The following is a 23,712-nucleotide window of genomic DNA, read 5'->3' on the forward strand; positions in this document are numbered from 1 at the left end:
GCTATGAGCATCATAAACTCATTTGTCAACGACATCTTTGAGCGCATTGCTTCCGAAGCTTCGCGTTTGGCTCTTCAAAACAAAAAGTCGACCATCTCTTCTCGTGAAATTCAAACCGCAGTACGTCTTCTCTTGCCTGGAGAACTTGCAAAACACGCAGTCAGTGAAGGAACAAAAGCCGTCACAAAATACACAAGCAGCAAGTAAACCAACGTCTACCAAACACAAACGGTCTTTTTTAAGACCACACATCTTTAAAAAAACATTTACTTGGCGTCACTACAAGTTAACCGAAGTTAATAAAACTTCTAAATAATGTGCTTAAGAACACTAGCCTACATTTAAAATACTTCCCCATGTGTGTGTGGATTAGCTTCACTTTTCATACGTATTATTAGCTGTACTTGCAGAAAAGACAAGTACATTGATCCATGTTATTGCTTACATTTAACTTAACCCAGCTTTTCACGGAAACACTCCCAGGCAAATTAACCCTACAAAGTATTTCTAAATTTTTTTTGTGTCATATATGACATAGTATCGTATAGCAATAAATGTAACTGTGACAAGACTTTACACATTGTGTAATTTGGAAGCGTGCACAAAGTAATGTTTTAAAAGATTTGTGGCTATAAAAATAGCCGTTTTTGTTGAGCAATGACAACGCTTAACCTCCGAATCCGTAAAGAGTTCTTCCTTGACGTTTTAAGGCATAAACAACATCCATAGCGGTAACGGTCTTGCGTTTAGCGTGCTCTGTGTAGGTTACAGCATCACGAATAACATTCTCTAAGAAAACCTTCAGTACACCTCTGGTTTCCTCATAGATAAGGCCAGAGATACGTTTGACACCACCTCGTCGAGCAAGACGCCGAATAGCAGGTTTTGTGATTCCCTGAATGTTATCACGAAGAATTTTTCGGTGACGTTTAGCACCTCCTTTTCCCAATCCTTTACCTCCTTTTCCGCGTCCAGACATATTGATATAGTTGCGTACAGAACGAGTACAAAAACAACGTTTGAGTTAACAGAATTCAGACAGCTTTAAAAAGAGGCCATAAAATTACCTACTGCTCGTGGAAACACCCTAATTAACCAATAGAGTTGCGTCATTACAAAATGTTCCGAACATTTTGTACATTTTTTTAAGTAAAACTGTAGTTTTTTTAAAAATTCGTGGTCTTAATGTTTCAGTAAGGCAATAAATTTGGCATCGTTGGAATTCGCCAAACCTTCTGCTACTTACTAAAAAAAAAAAAAGTCAAAAGCTTTTGTGTATCAGAAGATACAGCCGTTTTCCCGTAGCCAAAAAACACAGATTTTATAAAAATGTTAAAGTAATGAGCGTAATGTCATTATGCAGCCAATCAGAAATTACTTTCTTAGCACCAATCAAATGGTTTGTTTTGAACCTTAGCTGTCAATCAATATGAGAAATAAAACTTTGGCGCGATAGTGCATTTTAGACCGTCTTGTGTATCCGTACTACATCGACTTCTTAAAATATGGCTCGTACAAAGCAAACTGCACGTAAATCTACTGGAGGAAAGGCTCCACGAAAACAACTCGCCACTAAAGCTGCGAGGAAAAGCGCACCAGCTACTGGAGGAGTGAAAAAACCACATCGTTACAGACCTGGTACAGTTGCTCTCAGATAAATCAGAAGATACCAGAAGTCAACCGAGCTCTTGATCCGCAAGTTGCCTTTCCAGCGTCTTGTGCGAGAAATTGCTCAGGACTTCAAAACAGATCTGCGATTCCAGAGCACAGCCGTTATGGCTCTGCAAGAGGCTTCTGAAGCGTACCTTGTTGGCTTGTTCGAGGATACTAACTTGTGTGCCATTCACGCAAAACGAGTTACAATCATGCCTAAAGACATCCAGTTGGCAAGAAGAATTCGTGGGGAACGTGCCTAAGCATCTTACCAAACAAAAAACGGCTATTTTTATAGCCACACATCCATAAAAAATATTACGGCTAGCTTTTTATATCAAACTTTGTCCTGCTTTCTGTTTAAATTTTATGCTACATAAAAATTTTATGCTACATAAAGTTTGACAATGTTAAAAATATGAAGGGCAAGAAAAGTAAAAGCAAGAAAATAAGAAATTTAAAAACGAAAATACTTAAACTTAGGGAATCTAATCTTAAATTTACTCTTTTTTAACTGTTTAAGTGACTTAAACAAGTTTAACTTTGTACCAAGATAATGTTTTTTTGTAAATGTGTGGCTATAAAAATAGCCGTTTGTTAATGTAATAGCCAGATACACACAAATTATTTTTTTGCGGTCTTCTTTGCTGCCTTTTTGGGAGTCTTTTTGACCTTCTTTGCTGCAGGTTTTTTAGCAACAGGCTTCTTTGTGGGTTTCTTAGCTGCTGGTTTCTTAGCCGAGGCTTTCTTTGTGGCAGGCTTCTTTGCTGCTTTCTTTGGCGTGCTCTTCTTTGCTGGCTTCTTTTTTGGTGTACTTTTCTTTGCAGTAGGCTTCTTTGCCGTTGGCTTTTTTGCTGCGGCCTTTTTCTTAGGTTTTTCTTTTTTTACCTGACCTAGCTTGAATGATCCAGAAGCACCAGTGCCTTTAGTTTGAATCAAATCGCCTGATGTTACTCCTCGTTTAAGAGCCATTTTCAGATGATGATCTGAGTTTTCAGCAACTTTGTAATTTGCATGAATATATTTTGTAATAGCTTGGCGAGATGAACCACCGCGTTCCTTTAGGGTAGCGATAGCAGCCTTGATCATGTCCACATATTTAGGGTGATCAGCTGTCTTCTTTGCAGCAGGTTTCTTCTTGGGTGCGATTTTCTTTGGAGAAGCTGCTTCACTCATTTTTAATGTTTTCTTACAACAATCCAACGATAAACGATGCTTGTTATCACAGTAGAAGTATACTAAACATTACCGTGTAAATGAGATATAATTTAAGACGGTGCGAAGTATGCGGACGTAAAAGTACCACTCCCGGGAATTGATTTGGCGCGAAAACAGAAATGTGTGTTTCTGTACATCGTATAATGTCCGTTTTGGGTGCCGCGACTATGCGAAAGCATGTTAATTTTTATTTGTAGTACGACGCAATAGTCTGCAAGAGAAGCTGCTGGAGTTTGAGGTCTTCAGCATTACATCTAGTCTGTTAATTTGGGCTTCTTCCGCGCTCGTGTTAGGATTTTCATAAAGCGTTCTTTGGTTTGCGTTGCGTATGTCGGCCTACATCATCGACACGGCCTGTTTCCGGCTATTAGGAGCAATTCATATATTGGGCACTGCGTTTCGACTTTTTTATTAGACCACAGTAAAAAAATTCACTCACAGAAGTCCCTTTCTTTCATGGCTACAAACACGAAGAATTCTGTCGTAAGTAAAACGAATGCGCAAGCCAAAATGACGATGGGGCGAAGTCATAAGCATGGCCCTGTGGCCCAATGGATAAGGCATCTGACTACGAATCAGGGGATTCCAGGTTCGACTCCTGGCAGGGTCGCACTGTCGCATTTCGGCTGCATGGTCTACTGTGTAACGCGCGCGCACGTTCTGGCGTAATGCGTTGATAAACGGAATGTACGCAGACATATTGGAAAGTAATATCACGCACTTAGTATCGTCGCCTTTGTTAGCATTCATGTAAGTTACCATCCACTCGCTACAGTCGCTCTCCATCCTACGGCTAAATCAACAGCCGTGATTTTTACTATGTCGCCGTCCATCCGTACGCGGTGACAGTTGTAAGCTTTACAGTAACGTGACATGCTCCACAAGCAGTTACGGTGTGTGGACGATGCCTATCATGGCAACGCTTGTTCTTTATCGCTTCTCGGCCTAATGGCTAAGATCAAGTGTAGTATCTGTTCTTATCAGTTTAATATCTGGTAGGCCATTCTCTGAATGGTCAGTATATTAATCTGATTTTTGGCCTTGGGTCATGGAGGTGGATTCATTCACGCCGTGACCACGGGTTGCCTTGGTGTTGCACTATTACCGATGGCGGCCCACATAAGCAATAAAAGAATAATAGCAGTCCTCTTTCCGACGGCACTCTGCATAGTCTACGGCGGGAACAAAACGCGTACACTGGGGGAGAATACAGCCTATGCCCCGCGACACGGCAGTTTATAACACACTCAAGCCACAAGCATTAACAAACTTTGAAGGGTACCCTCATGCTACGGTGCAGTTCCAACTCATACTTACCTGACGGGGAAGTAAAGACTGATCAATGAGGGTTTTCTTCCAGAGTGAGGCTCTTGCATTGCACTACGCTTGGGCTGACCTCTGCGATTACTGCAAACGTCAGTAACTCGACCGTACAATTTCTGGTAGTGGGGGCCTGCGTCCGCGCTCGCCCCCTCCTTAAGTCAAAATGAATGAGCTTAGAAAAGTTGCGCGGCCAAATGTCGGTGGTGACTTAAACGCTAAGGTAAAACCTCGCTTGGCTGTTACGAAACGTGATTGCGATATAAGTCCTCGGAAGGCGGCGGAATTTTATTTTATTTGCCATTCCGTCAGGGTTATTGGATGATCGGCAATAGATCGAGTTTGTATGCATTTGAAAGCTCTTTTTTCTCGTACTATCACCTGAAAATGTCGTAGGAAAATGTCATAGGAAACACTTTCAACAACCGCCACGTTCCTTAATTGTTATAACAAGAAATATATCACAGCAAATGAAAATGAAAAGCCTACGACACCGGGAGTTCCCAGGCGGTCCCCCATCCAAGTACTATCCCGGCCCGACGATGCTTAACTTCCGTGATCAGACGAGAACGGGTGTGTTCATCGTGGTATGGCCGTAGACATTAGTAGGTGCAAATACGTGCAATTTATTTTGACGTTGTGATCAAATTTTTTTATTTAATTTCTTTGAGTTACTTAGGACAAGGCGTATGCATGGATTATCTATTAGACTTTAAGGTTATAGTTTTGTGAAAAAAACAATGTTTTTTTAAAGATGTGTGGCTATAAAAATAGCCGTTGTTTTCTGAGTGTAGCGGTTTACTTCTTCTGTCCTTTGTCGTTCTTCTTTGGGAGTAAGACAGCTTGAATGTTTGGCAAAACACCACCAGCTGCAATGGTTACACCGCTCAAAAGTTTGTTTAATTCTTCATCATTACGAACAGCCAATTGTAAATGTCTTGGAATAATCCTAGCTTTTTTGTTGTCTCTTGCTGCGTTACCAGCCAACTCCAATATCTCAGCAGATAAATATTCCAAGACGGCTGCTAAGTAAACTGGTGCTCCAGATCCAATTCGGTTAGCATAGTGCCCTCTACGAAGGAATCTATGCACTCTACCGACTGGAAATTGAAGTCCAGCTCTTGAGGATCTTGTCTTGGCTTTAGCCTTAGCTTTTCCACCTTTTCCACGTCCAGACATAACTGCGATTTGATTTGTAAGTTAATACAAAAACGTACGAATATTTAACGTAAGTGTTAACGAAATAAACTTTACTCGTTTTTTCATCATAAAAATAGGATCGAAATCATGTTTTTTTAACCAATCATAATTAAGTATTAAACAAAAGATTTTTTTTTTAACCAATTAAATTGCGTATCGGCGTTTTCGGATCGAATTCGATCCGATTTTTTTACTTATAAACAAAAAGTTTTGACTTGCAGTTTAATGCTTATTTACAAGTTAAGTAGCAAAAATTTTTAACCATGTCTGACGCAGCAGCTAAAGGAGGAAAACAGGCACCTAAAGTAGCCAAGAAAGGTGAAAAAAGAGCCGGCAAAAAAGGAGGAAAGATTGGTGGAACTGGTGAAAAGAAACGCAAGAGAAAGAGAAAGGAAAGTTATGCTATTTACATCTACAATGTTTTGAAACAAGTTCACCCAGATGTCGGAGTTTCAAGCAAAGCTATGAGCATCATGAACTCATTTGTCAACGACATCTTTGAGCGCATTGCTTCCGAAGCTTCGCGTTTGGCTCTTCAAAACAAAAAGTCGACCATCTCTTCTCGTGAAATTCAAACCGCAGTACGTCTTCTCTTGCCTGGAGAACTTGCAAAACACGCAGTCAGTGAAGGAACAAAAGCCGTCACAAAATACACAAGCAGCAAGTAAACCAACGTCTACCAAACACAAACGGTCTTTTTTAAGACCACACATCTTTAAAAAAACATTTACTTGGCGTCACTACAAGTTAACCGAAGTTAATAAAACTTCTAAATAATGTGCTTAAGAACACTAGCCTACATTTAAAATACTTCCCCATGTGTGTGTGGATTAGCTTCACTTTTCATACGTATTATTAGCTGTACTTGCAGAAAAGACAAGTACATTGATCCATGTTATTGCTTACATTTAACTTAACCCAGCTTTTCACGGAAACACTCCCAGGCAAATTAACCCTACAAAGTATTTCTAAATTTTTTTTGTGTCATATATGACATAGTATCGTATAGCAATAAATGTAACTGTGACAAGACTTTACACATTGTGTAATTTGGAAGCGTGCACAAAGTAATGTTTTAAAAGATTTGTGGCTATAAAAATAGCCGTTTTTGTTGAGCAATGACAACGCTTAACCTCCGAATCCGTAAAGAGTTCTTCCTTGACGTTTTAAGGCATAAACAACATCCATAGCGGTAACGGTCTTGCGTTTAGCGTGCTCTGTGTAGGTTACAGCATCACGAATAACATTCTCTAAGAAAACCTTCAGTACACCTCTGGTTTCCTCATAGATAAGGCCAGAGATACGTTTGACACCACCTCGTCGAGCAAGACGCCGAATAGCAGGTTTTGTGATTCCCTGAATGTTATCACGAAGAATTTTTCGGTGACGTTTAGCACCTCCTTTTCCCAATCCTTTACCTCCTTTTCCGCGTCCAGACATATTGATATAGTTGCGTACAGAACGAGTACAAAAACAACGTTTGAGTTAACAGAATTCAGACAGCTTTAAAAAGAGGCCATAAAATTACCTGCAACCTGCAGCAAAGAAGGTCAAAAAGACTCCCAAAAAGGCAGCCTAAAGACATCCAGTTGGCAAGAAGAATTCGTGGGGAACGTGCCTAAGCATCTTACCAAACAAAAAACGGCTATTTTTATAGCCACACATCCATAAAAAATATTACGGCTAGCTTTTTATATCAAACTTTGTCCTGCTTTCTGTTTAAATTTTATGCTACATAAAAATTTTATGCTACATAAAGTTTGACAATGTTAAAAATATGAAGGGCAAGAAAAGTAAAAGCAAGAAAATAAGAAATTTAAAAACGAAAATACTTAAACTTAGGGAATCTAATCTTAAATTTACTCTTTTTTAACTGTTTAAGTGACTTAAACAAGTTTAACTTTGTACCAAGATAATGTTTTTTTGTAAATGTGTGGCTATAAAAATAGCCGTTTGTTAATGTAATAGCCAGATACACACAAATTATTTTTTTGCGGTCTTCTTTGCTGCCTTTTTGGGAGTCTTTTTGACCTTCTTTGCTGCAGGTTTTTTAGCAACAGGCTTCTTTGTGGGTTTCTTAGCTGCTGGTTTCTTAGCCGAGGCTTTCTTTGTGGCAGGCTTCTTTGCTGCTTTCTTTGGCGTGCTCTTCTTTGCTGGCTTCTTTTTTGGTGTACTTTTCTTTGCAGTAGGCTTCTTTGCCGTTGGCTTTTTTGCTGCGGCCTTTTTCTTAGGTTTTTCTTTTTTTACCTGACCTAGCTTGAATGATCCAGAAGCACCAGTGCCTTTAGTTTGAATCAAATCGCCTGATGTTACTCCTCGTTTAAGAGCCATTTTCAGATGATGATCTGAGTTTTCAGCAACTTTGTAATTTGCATGAATATATTTTGTAATAGCTTGGCGAGATGAACCACCGCGTTCCTTTAGGGTAGCGATAGCAGCCTTGATCATGTCCACATATTTAGGGTGATCAGCTGTCTTCTTTGCAGCAGGTTTCTTCTTGGGTGCGATTTTCTTTGGAGAAGCTGCTTCACTCATTTTTAATGTTTTCTTACAACAATCCAACGATAAACGATGCTTGTTATCACAGTAGAAGTATACTAAACATTACCGTGTAAATGAGATATAATTTAAGACGGTGCGAAGTATGCGGACGTAAAAGTACCACTCCCGGGAATTGATTTGGCGCGAAAACAGAAATGTGTGTTTCTGTACATCGTATAATGTCCGTTTTGGGTGCCGCGACTATGCGAAAGCATGTTAATTTTTATTTGTAGTACGACGCAATAGTCTGCAAGAGAAGCTGCTGGAGTTTGAGGTCTTCAGCATTACATCTAGTCTGTTAATTTGGGCTTCTTCCGCGCTCGTGTTAGGATTTTCATAAAGCGTTCTTTGGTTTGCGTTGCGTATGTCGGCCTACATCATCGACACGGCCTGTTTCCGGCTATTAGGAGCAATTCATATATTGGGCACTGCGTTTCGACTTTTTTATTAGACCACAGTAAAAAAATTCACTCACAGAAGTCCCTTTCTTTCATGGCTACAAACACGAAGAATTCTGTCGTAAGTAAAACGAATGCGCAAGCCAAAATGACGATGGGGCGAAGTCATAAGCATGGCCCTGTGGCCCAATGGATAAGGCATCTGACTACGAATCAGGGGATTCCAGGTTCTCGTGAAATTCAAACCGCAGTACGTCTTCTCTTGCCTGGAGAACTTGCAAAACACGCAGTCAGTGAAGGAACAAAAGCCGTCACAAAATACACAAGCAGCAAGTAAACCAACGTCTACCAAACACAAACGGTCTTTTTTAAGACCACACATCTTTAAAAAAACATTTACTTGGCGTCACTACAAGTTAACCGAAGTTAATAAAACTTCTAAATAATGTGCTTAAGAACACTAGCCTACATTTAAAATACTTCCCCATGTGTGTGTGGATTAGCTTCACTTTTCATACGTATTATTAGCTGTACTTGCAGAAAAGACAAGTACATTGATCCATGTTATTGCTTACATTTAACTTAACCCAGCTTTTCACGGAAACACTCCCAGGCAAATTAACCCTACAAAGTATTTCTAAATTTTTTTTGTGTCATATATGACATAGTATCGTATAGCAATAAATGTAACTGTGACAAGACTTTACACATTGTGTAATTTGGAAGCGTGCACAAAGTAATGTTTTAAAAGATTTGTGGCTATAAAAATAGCCGTTTTTGTTGAGCAATGACAACGCTTAACCTCCGAATCCGTAAAGAGTTCTTCCTTGACGTTTTAAGGCATAAACAACATCCATAGCGGTAACGGTCTTGCGTTTAGCGTGCTCTGTGTAGGTTACAGCATCACGAATAACATTCTCTAAGAAAACCTTCAGTACACCTCTGGTTTCCTCATAGATAAGGCCAGAGATACGTTTGACACCACCTCGTCGAGCAAGACGCCGAATAGCAGGTTTTGTGATTCCCTGAATGTTATCACGAAGAATTTTTCGGTGACGTTTAGCACCTCCTTTTCCCAATCCTTTACCTCCTTTTCCGCGTCCAGACATATTGATATAGTTGCGTACAGAACGAGTACAAAAACAACGTTTGAGTTAACAGAATTCAGACAGCTTTAAAAAGAGGCCATAAAATTACCTACTGCTCGTGGAAACACCCTAATTAACCAATAGAGTTGCGTCATTACAAAATGTTCCGAACATTTTGTACATTTTTTTAAGTAAAACTGTAGTTTTTTTAAAAATTCGTGGTCTTAATGTTTCAGTAAGGCAATAAATTTGGCATCGTTGGAATTCGCCAAACCTTCTGCTACTTACTAAAAAAAAAAAAGTCAAAAGCTTTTGTGTATCAGAAGATACAGCCGTTTTCCCGTAGCCAAAAAACACAGATTTTATAAAAATGTTAAAGTAATGAGCGTAATGTCATTATGCAGCCAATCAGAAATTACTTTCTTAGCACCCATCAAATGGTTTGTTTTGAACCTTAGCTGTCAATCAATATGAGAAATAAAACTTTGGCGCGATAGTGCATTTTAGACCGTCTTGTGTATCCGTACTACATCGACTTCTTAAAATATGGCTCGTACAAAGCAAACTGCACGTAAATCTACTGGAGGAAAGGCTCCACGAAAACAACTCGCCACTAAAGCTGCGAGGAAAAGCGCACCAGCTACTGGAGGAGTGAAAAAACCACATCGTTACAGACCTGGTACAGTTGCTCTCAGAGAAATCAGAAGATACCAGAAGTCAACCGAGCTCTTGATCCGCAAGTTGCCTTTCCAGCGTCTTGTGCGAGAAATTGCTCAGGACTTCAAAACAGATCTGCGATTCCAGAGCACAGCCGTTATGGCTCTGCAAGAGGCTTCTGAAGCGTACCTTGTTGGCTTGTTCGAGGATACTAACTTGTGTGCCATTCACGCAAAACGAGTTACAATCATGCCTAAAGACATCCAGTTGGCAAGAAGAATTCGTGGGGAACGTGCCTAAGCATCTTACCAAACAAAAAACGGCTATTTTTATAGCCACACATCCATAAAAAATATTACGGCTAGCTTTTTATATCAAACTTTGTCCTGCTTTCTGTTTAAATTTTATGCTACATAAAAATTTTATGCTACATAAAGTTTGACAATGTTAAAAATATGAAGGGCAAGAAAAGTAAAAGCAAGAAAATAAGAAATTTAAAAACGAAAATACTTAAACTTAGGGAATCTAATCTTAAATTTACTCTTTTTTAACTGTTTAAGTGACTTAAACAAGTTTAACTTTGTACCAAGATAATGTTTTTTTGTAAATGTGTGGCTATAAAAATAGCCGTTTGTTAATGTAATAGCCAGATACACACAAATTATTTTTTTGCGGTCTTCTTTGCTGCCTTTTTGGGAGTCTTTTTGACCTTCTTTGCTGCAGGTTTTTTAGCAACAGGCTTCTTTGTGGGTTTCTTAGCTGCTGGTTTCTTAGCCGAGGCTTTCTTTGTGGCAGGCTTCTTTGCTGCTTTCTTTGGCGTGCTCTTCTTTGCTGGCTTCTTTTTTGGTGTACTTTTCTTTGCAGTAGGCTTCTTTGCCGTTGGCTTTTTTGCTGCGGCCTTTTTCTTAGGTTTTTCTTTTTTTACCTGACCTAGCTTGAATGATCCAGAAGCACCAGTGCCTTTAGTTTGAATCAAATCGCCTGATGTTACTCCTCGTTTAAGAGCCATTTTCAGATGATGATCTGAGTTTTCAGCAACTTTGTAATTTGCATGAATATATTTTGTAATAGCTTGGCGAGATGAACCACCGCGTTCCTTTAGGGTAGCGATAGCAGCCTTGATCATGTCCACATATTTAGGGTGATCAGCTGTCTTCTTTGCAGCAGGTTTCTTCTTGGGTGCGATTTTCTTTGGAGAAGCTGCTTCACTCATTTTTAATGTTTTCTTACAACAATCCAACGATAAACGATGCTTGTTATCACAGTAGAAGTATACTAAACATTACCGTGTAAATGAGATATAATTTAAGACGGTGCGAAGTATGCGGACGTAAAAGTACCACTCCCGGGAATTGATTTGGCGCGAAAACAGAAATGTGTGTTTCTGTACATCGTATAATGTCCGTTTTGGGTGCCGCGACTATGCGAAAGCATGTTAATTTTTATTTGTAGTACGACGCAATAGTCTGCAAGAGAAGCTGCTGGAGTTTGAGGTCTTCAGCATTACATCTAGTCTGTTAATTTGGGCTTCTTCCGCGCTCGTGTTAGGATTTTCATAAAGCGTTCTTTGGTTTGCGTTGCGTATGTCGGCCTACATCATCGACACGGCCTGTTTCCGGCTATTAGGAGCAATTCATATATTGGGCACTGCGTTTCGACTTTTTTATTAGACCACAGTAAAAAAATTCACTCACAGAAGTCCCTTTCTTTCATGGCTACAAACACGAAGAATTCTGTCGTAAGTAAAACGAATGCGCAAGCCAAAATGACGATGGGGCGAAGTCATAAGCATGGCCCTGTGGCCCAATGGATAAGGCATCTGACTACGAATCAGGGGATTCCAGGTTCGACTCCTGGCAGGGTCGCACTGTCGCATTTCGGCTGCATGGTCTACTGTGTAACGCGCGCGCACGTTCTGGCGTAATGCGTTGATAAACGGAATGTACGCAGACATATTGGAAAGTAATATCACGCACTTAGTATCGTCGCCTTTGTTAGCATTCATGTAAGTTACCATCCACTCGCTACAGTCGCTCTCCATCTTACGGCTAAATCAACAGCCGTGATTTTTACTATGTCGCCGTCCATCCGTACGCGGTGACAGTTGTAAGCTTTACAGTAACGTGACATGCTCCACAAGCAGTTACGGTGTGTGGACGATGCCTATCATGGCAACGCTTGTTCTTTATCGCTTCTCGGCCTAATGGCTAAGATCAAGTGTAGTATCTGTTCTTATCAGTTTAATATCTGGTAGGCCATTCTCTGAATGGTCAGTATATTAATCTGATTTTTGGCCTTGGGTCATGGAGGTGGATTCATTCACGCCGTGACCACGGGTTGCCTTGGTGTTGCACTATTACCGATGGCGGCCCACATAAGCAATAAAAGAATAATAGCAGTCCTCTTTCCGACGGCACTCTGCATAGTCTACGGCGGGAACAAAACGCGTACACTGGGGGAGAATACAGCCTATGCCCCGCGACACGGCAGTTTATAACACACTCAAGCCACAAGCATTAACAAACTTTGAAGGGTACCCTCATGCTACGGTGCAGTTCCAACTCATACTTACCTGACGGGGAAGTAAAGACTGATCAATGAGGGTTTTCTTCCAGAGTGAGGCTCTTGCATTGCACTACGCTTGGGCTGACCTCTGCGATTACTGCAAACGTCAGTAACTCGACCGTACAATTTCTGGTAGTGGGGGCCTGCGTCCGCGCTCGCCCCCTCCTTAAGTCAAAATGAATGAGCTTAGAAAAGTTGCGCGGCCAAATGTCGGTGGTGACTTAAACGCTAAGGTAAAACCTCGCTTGGCTGTTACGAAACGTGATTGCGATATAAGTCCTCGGAAGGCGGCGGAATTTTATTTTATTTGCCATTCCGTCAGGGTTATTGGATGATCGGCAATAGATCGAGTTTGTATGCATTTGAAAGCTCTTTTTTCTCGTACTATCACCTGAAAATGTCGTAGGAAAATGTCATAGGAAACACTTTCAACAACCGCCACGTTCCTTAATTGTTATAACAAGAAATATATCACAGCAAATGAAAATGAAAAGCCTACGACACCGGGAGTTCCCAGGCGGTCCCCCATCCAAGTACTATCCCGGCCCGACGATGCTTAACTTCCGTGATCAGACGAGAACGGGTGTGTTCATCGTGGTATGGCCGTAGACATTAGTAGGTGCAAATACGTGCAATTTATTTTGACGTTGTGATCAAATTTTTTTATTTAATTTCTTTGAGTTACTTAGGACAAGGCGTATGCATGGATTATCTATTAGACTTTAAGGTTATAGTTTTGTGAAAAAAACAATGTTTTTTTAAAGATGTGTGGCTATAAAAATAGCCGTTGTTTTCTGAGTGTAGCGGTTTACTTCTTCTGTCCTTTGTCGTTCTTCTTTGGGAGTAAGACAGCTTGAATGTTTGGCAAAACACCACCAGCTGCAATGGTTACACCGCTCAAAAGTTTGTTTAATTCTTCATCATTACGAACAGCCAATTGTAAATGTCTTGGAATAATCCTAGCTTTTTTGTTGTCTCTTGCTGCGTTACCAGCCAACTCCAATATCTCAGCAGATAAATATTCCAAGACGGCTGCTAAGTAAACTGGTGCTCCAGATCCAATTCGGTTAGCATAGTGCCCTCTACGAAGGAATCTATGCACTCTACCGACTGGAAATTGAAGTCCAGCTCTTGAGGATCTTGTCTTGGCTTTAGCCTTAGCTTTTCCACCTTTTCCACGTCCAGACATAACTGCGATTTGATTTGTAAGTTAATACAAAAACGTACGAATATTTAACGTAAGTGTTAACGAAATAAACTTTACTCGTTTTTTCATCATAAAAATAGGATCGAAATCATGTTTTTTTAACCAATCATAATTAAGTATTAAACAAAAGATTTTTTTTTTAACCAATTAAATTGCGTATCGGCGTTTTCGGATCGAATTCGATCCGATTTTTTTACTTATAAACAAAAAGTTTTGACTTGCAGTTTAATGCTTATTTACAAGTTAAGTAGCAAAAATTTTTAACCATGTCTGACGCAGCAGCTAAAGGAGGAAAACAGGCACCTAAAGTAGCCAAGAAAGGTGAAAAAAGAGCCGGCAAAAAAGGAGGAAAGATTGGTGGAACTGGTGAAAAGAAACGCAAGAGAAAGAGAAAGGAAAGTTATGCTATTTACATCTACAATGTTTTGAAACAAGTTCACCCAGATGTCGGAGTTTCAAGCAAAGCTATGAGCATCATGAACTCATTTGTCAACGACATCTTTGAGCGCATTGCTTCCGAAGCTTCGCGTTTGGCTCTTCAAAACAAAAAGTCGACCATCTCTTCTCGTGAAATTCAAACCGCAGTACGTCTTCTCTTGCCTGGAGAACTTGCAAAACACGCAGTCAGTGAAGGAACAAAAGCCGTCACAAAATACACAAGCAGCAAGTAAACCAACGTCTACCAAACACAAACGGTCTTTTTTAAGACCACACATCTTTAAAAAAACATTTACTTGGCGTCACTACAAGTTAACCGAAGTTAATAAAACTTCTAAATAATGTGCTTAAGAACACTAGCCTACATTTAAAATACTTCCCCATGTGTGTGTGGATTAGCTTCACTTTTCATACGTATTATTAGCTGTACTTGCAGAAAAGACAAGTACATTGATCCATGTTATTGCTTACATTTAACTTAACCCAGCTTTTCACGGAAACACTCCCAGGCAAATTAACCCTACAAAGTATTTCTAAATTTTTTTTGTGTCATATATGACATAGTATCGTATAGCAATAAATGTAACTGTGACAAGACTTTACACATTGTGTAATTTGGAAGCGTGCACAAAGTAATGTTTTAAAAGATTTGTGGCTATAAAAATAGCCGTTTTTGTTGAGCAATGACAACGCTTAACCTCCGAATCCGTAAAGAGTTCTTCCTTGACGTTTTAAGGCATAAACAACATCCATAGCGGTAACGGTCTTGCGTTTAGCGTGCTCTGTGTAGGTTACAGCATCACGAATAACATTCTCTAAGAAAACCTTCAGTACACCTCTGGTTTCCTCATAGATAAGGCCAGAGATACGTTTGACACCACCTCGTCGAGCAAGACGCCGAATAGCAGGTTTTGTGATTCCCTGAATGTTATCACGAAGAATTTTTCGGTGACGTTTAGCACCTCCTTTTCCCAATCCTTTACCTCCTTTTCCGCGTCCAGACATATTGATATAGTTGCGTACAGAACGAGTACAAAAACAACGTTTGAGTTAACAGAATTCAGACAGCTTTAAAAAGAGGCCATAAAATTACCTACTGCTCGTGGAAACACCCTAATTAACCAATAGAGTTGCGTCATTACAAAATGTTCCGAACATTTTGTACATTTTTTTAAGTAAAACTGTAGTTTTTTTAAAAATTCGTGGTCTTAATGTTTCAGTAAGGCAATAAATTTGGCATCGTTGGAATTCGCCAAACCTTCTGCTACTTACTAAAAAAAAAAAAAGTCAAAAGCTTTTGTGTATCAGAAGATACAGCCGTTTTCCCGTAGCCAAAAAACACAGATTTTATAAAAATGTTAAAGTAATGAGCGTAATGTCATTATGCAGCCAATCAGAAATTACTTTCTTAGCACCAATCAAATGGTTTGTTTTGAACCTTAGCTGTCAATCAATATGAGAAATAAAACTTTGGCGCGATAGTGCATTTTAGACCGTCTTGTGTATCCGTACTACATCGACTTCTTAAAATATGGCTCGTACAAAGCAAACTGCACGTAAATCTACTGGAGGAAAGGCTCCACGAAAACAACTCGCCACTAAAGCTGCGAGGAAAAGCGCACCAGCTACTGGAGGAGTGAAAAAACCACATCGTTACAGACCTGGTACAGTTGCTCTCAGAGAAATCAGAAGATACCAGAAGTCAACCGAGCTCTTGATCCGCAAGTTGCCTTTCCAGCGTCTTGTGCGAGAAATTGCTCAGGACTTCAAAACAGATCTGCGATTCCAGAGCACAGCCGTTATGGCTCTGCAAGAGGCTTCTGAAGCGTACCTTGTTGGCTTGTTCGAGGATACTAACTTGTGTGCCATTCACGCAAAACGAGTTACAATCATGCCTAAAGACATCCAGTTGGCAAGAAGAATTCGTGGGGAACGTGCCTAAGCATCTTACCAAACAAAAAACGGCTATTTTTATAGCCACACATCCATAAAAAATATTACGGCTAGCTTTTTATATCAAACTTTGTCCTGCTTTCTGTTTAAATTTTATGCTACATAAAAATTTTATGCTACATAAAGTTTGACAATGTTAAAAATATGAAGGGCAAGAAAAGTAAAAGCAAGAAAATAAGAAATTTAAAAACGAAAATACTTAAACTTAGGGAATCTAATCTTAAATTTACTCTTTTTTAACTGTTTAAGTGACTTAAACAAGTTTAACTTTGTACCAAGATAATGTTTTTTTGTAAATGTGTGGCTATAAAAATAGCCGTTTGTTAATGTAATAGCCAGATACACACAAATTATTTTTTTGCGGTCTTCTTTGCTGCCTTTTTGGGAGTCTTTTTGACCTTCTTTGCTGCAGGTTTTTTAGCAACAGGCTTCTTTGTGGGTTTCTTAGCTGCTGGTTTCTTAGCCGAGGCTTTCTTTGTGGCAGGCTTCTTTGCTGCTTTCTTTGGCGTGCTCTTCTTTGCTGGCTTCTTTTTTGGTGTACTTTTCTTTGCAGTAGGCTTCTTTGCCGTTGGCTTTTTTGCTGCGGCCTTTTTCTTAGGTTTTTCTTTTTTTACCTGACCTAGCTTGAATGATCCAGAAGCACCAGTGCCTTTAGTTTGAATCAAATCGCCTGATGTTACTCCTCGTTTAAGAGCCATTTTCAGATGATGATCTGAGTTTTCAGCAACTTTGTAATTTGCATGAATATATTTTGTAATAGCTTGGCGAGATGAACCACCGCGTTCCTTTAGGGTAGCGATAGCAGCCTTGATCATGTCCACATATTTAGGGTGATCAGCTGTCTTCTTTGCAGCAGGTTTCTTCTTGGGTGCGATTTTCTTTGGAGAAGCTGCTTCACTCATTTTTAATGTTTTCTTACAACAATCCAACGATAAACGATGCTTGTTATCACAGTAGAAGTATACTAAACATTACCGTGTAAATGAGATATAATTTAAGACGGTGCGAAGTATGCGGACGTAAAAGTACCACTCCCGGGAATTGATTTGGCGCGAAAACAGAAATGTGTGTTTCTGTACATCGTATAATGTCCGTTTTGGGTGCCGCGACTATGCGAAAGCATGTTAATTTTTATTTGTAGTACGACGCAATAGTCTGCAAGAGAAGCTGCTGGAGTTTGAGGTCTTCAGCATTACATCTAGTCTGTTAATTTGGGCTTCTTCCGCGCTCGTGTTAGGATTTTCATAAAGCGTTCTTTGGTTTGCGTTGCGTATGTCGGCCTACATCATCGACACGGCCTGTTTCCGGCTATTAGGAGCAATTCATATATTGGGCACTGCGTTTCGACTTTTTTATTAGACCACAGTAAAAAAATTCACTCACAGAAGTCCCTTTCTTTCATGGCTACAAACACGAAGAATTCTGTCGTAAGTAAAACGAATGCGCAAGCCAAAATGACGATGGGGCGAAGTCATAAGCATGGCCCTGTGGCCCAATGGATAAGGCATCTGACTACGAATCAGGGGATTCCAGGTTCGACTCCTGGCAGGGTCGCACTGTCGCATTTCGGCTGCATGGTCTACTGTGTAACGCGCGCGCACGTTCTGGCGTAATGCGTTGATAAACGGAATGTACGCAGACATATTGGAAAGTAATATCACGCACTTAGTATCGTCGCCTTTGTTAGCATTCATGTAAGTTACCATCCACTCGCTACAGTCGCTCTCCATCCTACGGCTAAATCAACAGCCGTGATTTTTACTATGTCGCCGTCCATCCGTACGCGGTGACAGTTGTAAGCTTTACAGTAACGTGACATGCTCCACAAGCAGTTACGGTGTGTGGACGATGCCTATCATGGCAACGCTTGTTCTTTATCGCTTCTCGGCCTAATGGCTAAGATCAAGTGTAGTATCTGTTCTTATCAGTTTAATATCTGGTAGGCCATTCTCTGAATGGTCAGTATATTAATCTGATTTTTGGCCTTGGGTCATGGAGGTGGATTCATTCACGCCGTGACCACGGGTTGCCTTGGTGTTGCACTATTACCGATGGCGGCCCACATAAGCAATAAAAGAATAATAGCAGTCCTCTTTCCGACGGCACTCTGCATAGTCTACGGCGGGAACAAAACGCGTACACTGGGGGAGAATACAGCCTATGCCCCGCGACACGGCAGTTTATAACACACTCAAGCCACAAGCATTAACAAACTTTGAAGGGTACCCTCATGCTACGGTGCAGTTCCAACTCATACTTACCTGACGGGGAAGTAAAGACTGATCAATGAGGGTTTTCTTCCAGAGTGAGGCTCTTGCATTGCACTACGCTTGGGCTGACCTCTGCGATTACTGCAAACGTCAGTAACTCGACCGTACAATTTCTGGTAGTGGGGGCCTGCGTCCGCGCTCGCCCCCTCCTTAAGTCAAAATGAATGAGCTTAGAAAAGTTGCGCGGCCAAATGTCGGTGGTGACTTAAACGCTAAGGTAAAACCTCGCTTGGCTGTTACGAAACGTGATTGCGATATAAGTCCTCGGAAGGCGGCGGAATTTTATTTTATTTGCCATTCCGTCAGGGTTATTGGATGATCGGCAATAGATCGAGTTTGTATGCATTTGAAAGCTCTTTTTTCTCGTACTATCACCTGAAAATGTCGTAGGAAAATGTCATAGGAAACACTTTCAACAACCGCCACGTTCCTTAATTGTTATAACAAGAAATATATCACAGCAAATGAAAATGAAAAGCCTACGACACCGGGAGTTCCCAGGCGGTCCCCCATCCAAGTACTATCCCGGCCCGACGATGCTTAACTTCCGTGATCAGACGAGAACGGGTGTGTTCATCGTGGTATGGCCGTAGACATTAGTAGGTGCAAATACGTGCAATTTATTTTGACGTTGTGATCAAATTTTTTTATTTAATTTCTTTGAGTTACTTAGGACAAGGCGTATGCATGGATTATCTATTAGACTTTAAGGTTATAGTTTTGTGAAAAAAACAATGTTTTTTTAAAGATGTGTGGCTATAAAAATAGCCGTTGTTTTCTGAGTGTAGCGGTTTACTTCTTCTGTCCTTTGTCGTTCTTCTTTGGGAGTAAGACAGCTTGAATGTTTGGCAAAACACCACCAGCTGCAATGGTTACACCGCTCAAAAGTTTGTTTAATTCTTCATCATTACGAACAGCCAATTGTAAATGTCTTGGAATAATCCTAGCTTTTTTGTTGTCTCTTGCTGCGTTACCAGCCAACTCCAATATCTCAGCAGATAAATATTCCAAGACGGCTGCTAAGTAAACTGGTGCTCCAGATCCAATTCGGTTAGCATAGTGCCCTCTACGAAGGAATCTATGCACTCTACCGACTGGAAATTGAAGTCCAGCTCTTGAGGATCTTGTCTTGGCTTTAGCCTTAGCTTTTCCACCTTTTCCACGTCCAGACATAACTGCGATTTGATTTGTAAGTTAATACAAAAACGTACGAATATTTAACGTAAGTGTTAACGAAATAAACTTTACTCGTTTTTTCATCATAAAAATAGGATCGAAATCATGTTTTTTTAACCAATCATAATTAAGTATTAAACAAAAGATTTTTTTTTTAACCAATTAAATTGCGTATCGGCGTTTTCGGATCGAATTCGATCCGATTTTTTTACTTATAAACAAAAAGTTTTGACTTGCAGTTTAATGCTTATTTACAAGTTAAAAAGCAAAAATTTTTAACCATGTCTGACGCAGCAGCTAAAGGAGGAAAACAGGCACCTAAAGTAGCCAAGAAAGGTGAAAAAAGAGCCGGCAAAAAAGGAGGAAAGATTGGTGGAACTGGTGAAAAGAAACGCAAGAGAAAGAGAAAGGAAAGTTATGCTATTTACATCTACAATGTTTTGAAACAAGTTCACCCAGATGTCGGAGTTTCAAGCAAAGCTATGAGCATCATGAACTCATTTGTCAACGACATCTTTGAGCGCATTGCTTCCGAAGCTTCGCGTTTGGCTCTTCAAAACAAAAAGTCGACCATCTCTTCTCGTGAAATTCAAACCGCAGTACGTCTTCTCTTGCCTGGAGAACTTGCAAAACACGCAGTCAGTGAAGGAACAAAAGCCGTCACAAAATACACAAGCAGCAAGTAAACCAACGTCTACCAAACACAAACGGTCTTTTTTAAGACCACACATCTTTAAAAAAACATTTACTTGGCGTCACTACAAGTTAACCGAAGTTAATAAAACTTCTAAATAATGTGCTTAAGAACACTAGCCTACATTTAAAATACTTCCCCATGTGTGTGTGGATTAGCTTCACTTTTCATACGTATTATTAGCTGTACTTGCAGAAAAGACAAGTACATTGATCCATGTTATTGCTTACATTTAACTTAACCCAGCTTTTCACGGAAACACTCCCAGGCAAATTAACCCTACAAAGTATTTCTAAATTTTTTTTGTGTCATATATGACATAGTATCGTATAGCAATAAATGTAACTGTGACAAGACTTTACACATTGTGTAATTTGGAAGCGTGCACAAAGTAATGTTTTAAAAGATTTGTGGCTATAAAAATAGCCGTTTTTGTTGAGCAATGACAACGCTTAACCTCCGAATCCGTAAAGAGTTCTTCCTTGACGTTTTAAGGCATAAACAACATCCATAGCGGTAACGGTCTTGCGTTTAGCGTGCTCTGTGTAGGTTACAGCATCACGAATAACATTCTCTAAGAAAACCTTCAGTACACCTCTGGTTTCCTCATAGATAAGGCCAGAGATACGTTTGACACCACCTCGTCGAGCAAGACGCCGAATAGCAGGTTTTGTGATTCCCTGAATGTTATCACGAAGAATTTTTCGGTGACGTTTAGCACCTCCTTTTCCCAATCCTTTACCTCCTTTTCCGCGTCCAGACATATTGATATAGTTGCGTACAGAACGAGTACAAAAACAACGTTTGAGTTAACAGAATTCAGACAGCTTTAAAAAGAGGCCATAAAATTACCTACTGCTCGTGGAAACACCCTAATTAACCAATAGAGTTGCGTCATTACAAAATGTTCCGAACATTTTGTACATTTTTTTAAGTAAAACTGTAGTTTTTTTAAAAATTCGTGGTCTTAATGTTTCAGTAAGGCAATAAATTTGGCATCGTTGGAATTCGCCAAACCTTCTGCTACTTACTAAAAAAAAAAAAAGTCAAAAGCTTTTGTGTATCAGAAGATACAGCCGTTTTCCCGTAGCCAAAAAACACAGATTTTATAAAAATGTTAAAGTAATGAGCGTAATGTCATTATGCAGCCAATCAGAAATTACTTTCTTAGCACCAATCAAATGGTTTGTTTTGAACCTTAGCTGTCAATCAATATGAGAAATAAAACTTTGGCGCGATAGTGCATTTTAGACCGTCTTGTGTATCCGTACTACATCGACTTCTTAAAATATGGCTCGTACAAAGCAAACTGCACGTAAATCTACTGGAGGAAAGGCTCCACGAAAACAACTCGCCACTAAAGCTGCGAGGAAAAGCGCACCAGCTACTGGAGGAGTGAAAAAACCACATCGTTACAGACCTGGTACAGTTGCTCTCAGAGAAATCAGAAGATACCAGAAGTCAACCGAGCTCTTGATCCGCAAGTTGCCTTTCCAGCGTCTTGTGCGAGAAATTGCTCAGGACTTCAAAACAGATCTGCGATTCGAGAGCACAGCCGTTATGGCTCTGCAAGAGGCTTCTGAAGCGTACCTTGTTGGCTTGTTCGAGGATACTAACTTGTGTGCCATTCACGCAAAACGAGTTACAATCATGCCTAAAGACATCCAGTTGGCAAGAAGAATTCGTGGGGAACGTGCCTAAGCATCTTACCAAACAAAAAACGGCTATTTTTATAGCCACACATCCATAAAAAATATTACGGCTAGCTTTTTATATCAAACTTTGTCCTGCTTTCTGTTTAAATTTTATGCTACATAAAAATTTTATGCTACATAAAGTTTGACAATGTTAAAAATATGAAGGGCAAGAAAAGTAAAAGCAAGAAAATAAGAAATTTAAAAACGAAAATACTTAAACTTAGGGAATCTAATCTTAAATTTACTCTTTTTTAACTGTTTAAGTGACTTAAACAAGTTTAACTTTGTACCAAGATAATGTTTTTTTGTAAATGTGTGGCTATAAAAATAGCCGTTTGTTAATGTAATAGCCAGATACACACAAATTATTTTTTTGCGGTCTTCTTTGCTGCCTTTTTGGGAGTCTTTTTGACCTTCTTTGCTGCAGGTTTTTTAGCAACAGGCTTCTTTGTGGGTTTCTTAGCTGCTGGTTTCTTAGCCGAGGCTTTCTTTGTGGCAGGCTTCTTTGCTGCTTTCTTTGGCGTGCTCTTCTTTGCTGGCTTCTTTTTTGGTGTACTTTTCTTTGCAGTAGGCTTCTTTGCCGTTGGCTTTTTTGCTGCGGCCTTTTTCTTAGGTTTTTCTTTTTTTACCTGACCTAGCTTGAATGATCCAGAAGCACCAGTGCCTTTAGTTTGAATCAAATCGCCTGATGTTACTCCTCGTTTAAGAGCCATTTTCAGATGATGATCTGAGTTTTCAGCAACTTTGTAATTTGCATGAATATATTTTGTAATAGCTTGGCGAGATGAACCACCGCGTTCCTTTAGGGTAGCGATAGCAGCCTTGATCATGTCCACATATTTAGGGTGATCAGCTGTCTTCTTTGCAGCAGGTTTCTTCTTGGGTGCGATTTTCTTTGGAGAAGCTGCTTCACTCATTTTTAATGTTTTCTTACAACAATCCAACGATAAACGATGCTTGTTATCACAGTAGAAGTATACTAAACATTACCGTGTAAATGAGATATAATTTAAGACGGTGCGAAGTATGCGGACGTAAAAGTACCACTCCCGGGAATTGATTTGGCGCGAAAACAGAAATGTGTGTTTCTGTACATCGTATAATGTCCGTTTTGGGTGCCGCGACTATGCGAAAGCATGTTAATTTTTATTTGTAGTACGACGCAATAGTCTGCAAGAGAAGCTGCTGGAGTTTGAGGTCTTCAGCATTACATCTAGTCTGTTAATTTGGGCTTCTTCCGCGCTCGTGTTAGGATTTTCATAAAGCGTTCTTTGGTTTGCGTTGCGTATGTCGGCCTACATCATCGACACGGCCTGTTTCCGGCTATTAGGAGCAATTCATATATTGGGCACTGCGTTTCGACTTTTTTATTAGACCACAGTAAAAAAATTCACTCACAGAAGTCCCTTTCTTCCATGGCTACAAACACGAAGAATTCTGTCGTAAGTAAAACGAATGCGCAAGCCAAAATGACGATGGGGCGAAGTCATAAGCATGGCCCTGTGGCCCAATGGATAAGGCATCTGACTACGAATCAGGGGATTCCAGGTTCGACTCCTGGCAGGGTCGCACTGTCGCATTTCGGCTGCATGGTCTACTGTGTAACGCGCGCGCACGTTCTGGCGTAATGCGTTGAT

General features: G+C 40.1%; 13 non-coding genes across 13 annotated transcripts; 10 read left to right on the forward strand and 3 right to left on the reverse strand.

Moving 5' to 3' along the window:
• Positions 1 to 3,408: 3,408 nt before the first annotated feature.
• On the forward strand, positions 3,409 to 3,481 carry Trnar-acg (transfer RNA arginine (anticodon ACG)). Its single transcript has one exon. It is a non-coding gene; the product is annotated as a tRNA-Arg (tRNA).
• Positions 3,482 to 3,803: 322 nt separating this feature from the next.
• Positions 3,804 to 3,995, forward strand: LOC130661242 (U2 spliceosomal RNA). Its single transcript, XR_008988435.1, has one exon. It is a non-coding gene; the product is annotated as a U2 spliceosomal RNA (small nuclear RNA).
• Positions 3,996 to 4,180: 185 nt separating this feature from the next.
• Positions 4,181 to 4,345, forward strand: LOC130660196 (U1 spliceosomal RNA). Its single transcript, XR_008987397.1, has one exon. It is a non-coding gene; the product is annotated as a U1 spliceosomal RNA (small nuclear RNA).
• A 328-nt stretch (positions 4,346 to 4,673) lies between these two features.
• On the reverse strand, positions 4,674 to 4,792 carry LOC130658238 (5S ribosomal RNA). The gene has a single exon (XR_008985455.1). It is a non-coding gene; the product is annotated as a 5S ribosomal RNA (ribosomal RNA).
• A 7,075-nt stretch (positions 4,793 to 11,867) lies between these two features.
• Positions 11,868 to 11,940, forward strand: Trnar-acg (transfer RNA arginine (anticodon ACG)). Its single transcript has one exon. It is a non-coding gene; the product is annotated as a tRNA-Arg (tRNA).
• Positions 11,941 to 12,262: 322 nt separating this feature from the next.
• LOC130661243 (U2 spliceosomal RNA) lies at positions 12,263 to 12,454 on the forward strand. The gene has a single exon (XR_008988436.1). It is a non-coding gene; the product is annotated as a U2 spliceosomal RNA (small nuclear RNA).
• Positions 12,455 to 12,639: 185 nt separating this feature from the next.
• LOC130660197 (U1 spliceosomal RNA) lies at positions 12,640 to 12,804 on the forward strand. The gene has a single exon (XR_008987398.1). It is a non-coding gene; the product is annotated as a U1 spliceosomal RNA (small nuclear RNA).
• Positions 12,805 to 13,132: 328 nt separating this feature from the next.
• Positions 13,133 to 13,251, reverse strand: LOC130658239 (5S ribosomal RNA). The gene has a single exon (XR_008985456.1). It is a non-coding gene; the product is annotated as a 5S ribosomal RNA (ribosomal RNA).
• Positions 13,252 to 17,719: 4,468 nt separating this feature from the next.
• Trnar-acg (transfer RNA arginine (anticodon ACG)) lies at positions 17,720 to 17,792 on the forward strand. Its single transcript has one exon. It is a non-coding gene; the product is annotated as a tRNA-Arg (tRNA).
• A 322-nt stretch (positions 17,793 to 18,114) lies between these two features.
• On the forward strand, positions 18,115 to 18,306 carry LOC130661244 (U2 spliceosomal RNA). The gene has a single exon (XR_008988437.1). It is a non-coding gene; the product is annotated as a U2 spliceosomal RNA (small nuclear RNA).
• Positions 18,307 to 18,491: 185 nt separating this feature from the next.
• On the forward strand, positions 18,492 to 18,656 carry LOC130660198 (U1 spliceosomal RNA). The gene has a single exon (XR_008987399.1). It is a non-coding gene; the product is annotated as a U1 spliceosomal RNA (small nuclear RNA).
• A 328-nt stretch (positions 18,657 to 18,984) lies between these two features.
• On the reverse strand, positions 18,985 to 19,103 carry LOC130658241 (5S ribosomal RNA). Its single transcript, XR_008985458.1, has one exon. It is a non-coding gene; the product is annotated as a 5S ribosomal RNA (ribosomal RNA).
• Positions 19,104 to 23,571: 4,468 nt separating this feature from the next.
• Trnar-acg (transfer RNA arginine (anticodon ACG)) lies at positions 23,572 to 23,644 on the forward strand. The gene has a single exon. It is a non-coding gene; the product is annotated as a tRNA-Arg (tRNA).
• The last annotated feature ends 68 nt before the right edge of the window (positions 23,645 to 23,712 follow it).

The sequence above is a fragment of the Hydractinia symbiolongicarpus genome, chromosome 9 (genome assembly GCF_029227915.1).
Source record: "Hydractinia symbiolongicarpus strain clone_291-10 chromosome 9, HSymV2.1, whole genome shotgun sequence".
Lineage (NCBI taxonomy): Eukaryota > Metazoa > Cnidaria > Hydrozoa > Anthoathecata > Hydractiniidae > Hydractinia > Hydractinia symbiolongicarpus.